This window comes from Tupaia chinensis, unplaced genomic scaffold (genome assembly GCF_000334495.1).
Source record: "Tupaia chinensis unplaced genomic scaffold, TupChi_1.0 Scaffold140356_1, whole genome shotgun sequence".
Lineage (NCBI taxonomy): Eukaryota > Metazoa > Chordata > Mammalia > Scandentia > Tupaiidae > Tupaia > Tupaia belangeri.
The window spans coordinates 1,126,078-1,131,756 of record NW_006200233.1 but is presented as its reverse complement, the minus strand read 5'-3'; positions in this window follow the sequence as shown (position 1 = coordinate 1,131,756).

Genomic DNA, 5,679 nt, shown 5'->3' with positions numbered 1-5,679 from the left:
TTGAGTCCTGGACCTGGCTGCTTGCTTTCTCACTTTCCCTCTCTGTCTCTCTCTGGTGAGCACATGTGCCTTGTAGCAAATTATAAAATAAAAATAATAAAAAATAAACAGATCACTCTGAACTAAGGACAATTTCTGAGTTTTTTTAGAGAGTTTTTTTGTTATAGGGCATGTGTGCTCGCCAGAGAGACAGAGGGACAGAAAGTAAGAAATCACCGCCCAGGAGGTTGGCCACACCCCAATCCCTTCTCCTCCATTCTCCTCCTGGGATCTTGGGCACACACGCACACACACCCGGTGTGAGTTTTAAGCCCTGGGTCTGGGACTCTTAACTGTGGTCAACTATGCGGGAGTCCAGTGACATGGCCATTATGCCACCTGCTGGTCCCACTAAGGACAATTTTGAGAAGGCAAGAGTTAACTGTGGGAGAGAGCTGGGAGTTGGATGACATGAGGCCAGGGAGAGAAATCCGGGGAGGTAAGAAATAGCCCCAAGTGCAGTGACAGAGGAAGTGACAGCAGCCACGACACCACGTCAGTGCCCGCAGACGCTCCGTAGACTGGTAGGTCAAGGAGTCATGACACAGCAGTGCACATATATTTGAATGACTGAGGTGAACTAAATGTAGGAAGTTGAAAATTTCCGTGTTCAGAAGAGGCATTTTGGTGTTGGGAAGTACTATATAAAATTATTTTTGCTTTTTATGATAGACGCCATGTACTAATCATTTACTTTCTTTTTCATATATTACTTTGATAGAAATGCGTATTTCTGAAATGAATCTAAAGGGGCTGGTAGGTGCCATGGTGGTTAGGGTGCTGGACTCCCAGTGGCTGACTGAGGTCCAAGTCATGGACATGACGGCTTGCTTCTCACTCCCCATCCCCCATCTCTCTGTGGTCAAATAATAATAATAATAATAATAAAATTAGATAAACAATTCTTTTAAAAATAATCTTATAATCTAGTTACTTGGATGCACACACATACACACAAATACAAAATGTACAACTCAAAGCAATATATTGTGGCAACTGCTGCAAGATGAAACACATTTTAAAATTGAGTGTGGTTTCGAATAGAGGCTCTTCTAACCAGGTAGGTGACCCTCTTCAAGATACTTTTGTTTTGGTTGCAGCATAGGGCACACATGCTTGCTGGAAAGAGACAGAACCACCCCCCAGGGTCAGGGGAATGGCCACACCACAATCCCTTCTTGCCCATTCTACTCTCAGGATTTTGGGCACGCACACGTGCCTGGTGTGGTTTTCAAGTCACCAGGTCTGGGGCTCAAACTGCTGTTGGCTACGTGGGAGTCCAAGCACCTTAACCACCACACCCTCATCAGGGCACTTAGCTGTGCATCCGCAGTTCTCTGTGTCACACAGGGTGGGTAAAGTTTGTGTCTTATGGAACTCTTGTGAGGATGACTGAGCTGGAGAATCTCAGTGTAACAGAGGCTGGCACCGTCCTGTCTCTGGCACACTAGTTTCATTAAATTGTTCCCTCTTTTTAATTCCATTGTTAGCTCTTTTCCATTCCCCTGTGAAATGGAACTCAGGAGAACGTCAAGACTGAAACCAAGTGTTGAAGGCTGTCAGTCGGGCCAGGAGGTGGTCAGAGTAACTGCCCGCTGCTCAGGGCAGCCCCGAGAGCCAGCCCTCCTCACACGTGGCCTGACACACTGCAAACGTTATTTGAATATTATCCTTTACAATGGACGCAAACACCACTCTCCACTCTCTGCTGACACTACCGAGCCAACAGTGCTTAGTCTTAGATTTCTGTTCCGAAATGCAGACTTGCATGTTCGCCCTCTTCTGAGTACCTTTGCCTGAACGGTGGTGAGACGGTGAGAGTGGGAGGTGCCCTTTCAGATCCCAGCCTCTCCTGTGCACGACGGGGCCTTGGACAAGTTACCGCCATACCCTGCACCTCAATTCCACCACCGTGAACTGGGCTTTCCAGTTATTTATGGGGTCACATGGTTTAGTACGTGACAGCTGACATTTTGGTTAAACAGACATCAAATAAAACAAGTGTGTACTTTCCGTTTGTGGAATTGTTTACCAGGATTTCCTCAGTTTTTCAGGCAGCTCGATTCTGGACATGCCAGACAGACCCCGCTGACAGGCCGAGAGCTCTGCCAACACGTGCCGTGATGCTTCCGGTGGCCTCGGCAGGGCAGCGGGCAGGCGGCGGCCCCTGCGTTCTTGCCGCACTTGCAGCACGCCGCTGTTGAGCAGGCCCCGTGCACACACACACACACGTTCATGTGCACATAAAGTTTGTTTTTAAAACTAAAGCAAAGTTTAGGGAAATTTTTAATTTTTTTAAATTACAGTGGCTCACTTAGGTAAAAATTAAGAGAAGATGCATAGACTGCTATAAAAATTTGGGAAAGATTCATTTTGCTAATTGATTTAGTGCTTTGTGTCTTATTTAAGATTAGAATCAGAGGCTCGAACGAGGTTTATGAGTGATCAGTCTATTTAAGACTCTTGAGATAGCCAATTTGTTCTCAAAACTGAGACTGAAGGAATGATCATGCCAGCCCATGTTTAGAGATAAGAACCACAGCATCTAATGAATTCAAGCACTTCCCAATATTAGCATAAGAACCTGACTCCACTTTGGCTTTAATCAGTGAAATAATTTTCTAAGCTCATGTAGTTTCTTCCATGAGAGAGACAGGTACCCCATGTACTATCACACCATGATTTCATTATTATTATTTTAATTTGCCATAGAGCTGTGCAATCACCAGAGAGAGCGAGAAAGAGAGAAAGCAAGCACCAGGTCTGGGACTCGAGCCATGGTCGGCCACGTGGGGGTCCAGTGCCTTAACCACCACGCCACCTGCCGGCCCGAATTAGTGAAATCTTACCCTGATGAAAACTGTATCCAGTATGATGATTCAGGGTTATTGCTGGATTTTTTTCTAACACCTGAACAATTTTTCCCGAAGTTTTCTTACTATTATTTAAAAAAAAAATTTTTTTTTTTTGCAGTTCCCATCCCCTAATCCAAAGGAAATATTGGGAAATAGATCTTGTCCAAATAACTTATATCTAAACAAGTGGCTCTTTTACAACGTGGTCTTTAGCGATGTTTAAGCACGGCAGAAGGATGGAAGCGGAAGACATTCAGCCTGACTGTGCTTCGGTCGCGGTCCACGGTGCTGACCTGGAGGCTGGGTGGGAGCTCTGTGTGGGAATGCCGTACACACGCATTTCTGGAACTCCACTGTCGCCCTGGACCCCACGGCTGCGACTCCCTGGCCTGTCTCCGTCTCCGGCTAGGACACCTCTGTCCTGCCTGTGGCCCGTGGTGGCTTCTGCACCTCTCCTCACCAAGGCTTTGCAGGCAGCTCAGCCCTATATCTATCTATCATCTCTCTATCTATCATCTCTCTATCTATCATCTACCTATCATCTATATATCTATCTATATCTCTCTCTATCATCTCTCTATCATCTATCTATCATCTCTCTGTCTATATCTATCATCTATCTATCTATCTATATATCTATCATCTCTCTATCATCTATCTATCTATCATCTATCTATCTATCATCTATCTGTCTGTCTATCTATCATCTATCTATCTATATCTTATCTATATCTATCTATCATCTATCTATCTACTATCTATCATCTATCTATCATCTATCTATTATCTATCTATCTATCTATCTATCTATCTATCTATCTATCTATCTATCTATCTATCTATCTATCTATCTATCTATCTATCTATCTATCTATCTATCTATCTATCTATCTATCTATCTATCTATCTATCTATCTATCTATCTATCTATCTATCTATCTATCTATCTATCTATCTATCTTATCTATCATCTATCTATCTATCATCTATCTATCTAATCTATCTATATATCTGGTAGGGCCCGGGCAGTCAACCGACGAGAGGCCACTTACTGCTGCAAAATGAAGAGACCCTACATTAAAACGTCACTCACCTCCGCCCGGACTGCTCCCCGCGCCGTCTCCTCCTGCGTGGGCTCTTCCCCAGCCCTGGTTCTCACTGCCCGGTCCTGGCAGGGGCTGTGGTCCTGGGCTGACCAGCACTCCCCGTCGGGCGGTCGGCGTGGGGTCTTCAGCCTGCAGTGAGCCCCGGCCCTGTGTCAGCCATGGCTGTGAGCGGCATGTCCCACCTGCAGCTCTGGGCACTCCGGGCCTCGGCCTGCATGGACCCTGCAGGGACACCGTCCACCTCCTGCGGCCGACTCGTAGGTGCCCCGGGGGCCTCAGGAGGCGCCAGCGCGCCCACCTGGAGCCGGTTCTGAGGCCGTAAAGACTATTTATACTTTCAGATTCCTCTAACCCTGCAGACTGGAAGGCCACGAGCCCTGGCTCAGCACTCGGCCTCTGGGGGCTCCGCTGCACTGGAGCAATTAGGAACCTGGGAGCTGTCCAGAGGGCCGGCGGCCGCCCGGGAGACCGGGTCTGCTGCCCTCGGCTCCGAGTCCACCGGGGCGCTGGCGCTGTCCTCTGCAGCGAGGCGACTTGGCCAGGCCTGGGGCCTTGGAGCTAAATGTTTTGGAAGCTTTGAATTTTGTAACCATTTCAAACTTGCAGAAGACTGTAGCTAAGATGAGCAGAAACCAGGTTCCGGGGTTGGTGAGAGCGTGCGCACGCCGGCCAGATGGGTCCGGGACTCCCTGTGCACCAGGACCTGGGTGCGGCCACCGCTCTGCCCTCACACGTCACAGAACTCCCGGCCCCACCAGGGTCGACGGGGTCCCTGGACCGTTTCTTAGAGCGAAGGGACCGGGCCCAGGGTCACGCTGCGCTCAGTTCTCCTGTTCTCCATCTCCCTCAGCTCTGCGAGGTCCTTCTCCACTGCTGGGACTCTCCGTGTGCAGGAACCAGGCAGCGGTTTATCAAATGACCCCACTCCTCGGTGTGGGGCCACGGCGTCCCCTCGGTCCTCGGTGTGGGGTCACGGCATCCCCTCGATGGCCTGCCCTCGGTCCTCGGTGTGGGGCCACAGCGTCCCCTCGGTCCTCGGTGTGGGGTCACGGTGTCCCCTCGGTCCTCGGTGTGGGGCCACGGCATCCCCTCGGTCCTCGGTGTGGGGTCACGGTGTCCCCTCAGTCCTCACTGGGGGTTTACGATGTTTCCTTAGGACTGGGCGCCCGTGCCAGCTGGTGGAGATGCCCTGGGGCGGCTGCCTGGCAAGCACGTGGCCAGGAGGACACGCAGCTCAGCCAGAGCAGGCAGCGTGGCTTTCCCCAGGATGGAGAGCATGCCAGGGTCCCCAGCCGAGCCGCTGTCCTTCCCAGGAAGTGGACCCGCGGGCGATCCAGAGAGCATGAGCTCCCGTCCCTCGGGCTGAGTGGACATAGCTGTGCTCTCCCCGCTTGGTCCTGTCCACGTACTGGCTGACCTTCGGCGCCTTCCCCCCCCCCCCTTTCCTCCTTCCCTCTTATGGATGCCGTTGGTCCCGTACAGTGTATCAATACTGATCTTTCTTCTGATGCTCAGATTACCCCTGACATTTCCTTATTTATTTTTAGGTTTTGCTAGAGGGCGCATTTGCTGCTGGAGACAGGGAAAGTGGAAAGTCACCCCTGGGGGCGGCCACGCTGCAATCCCTTCTTCATTTTTTCTCTTGGGATTTTGGGCACACATCCATGTGTGCCTGGAAT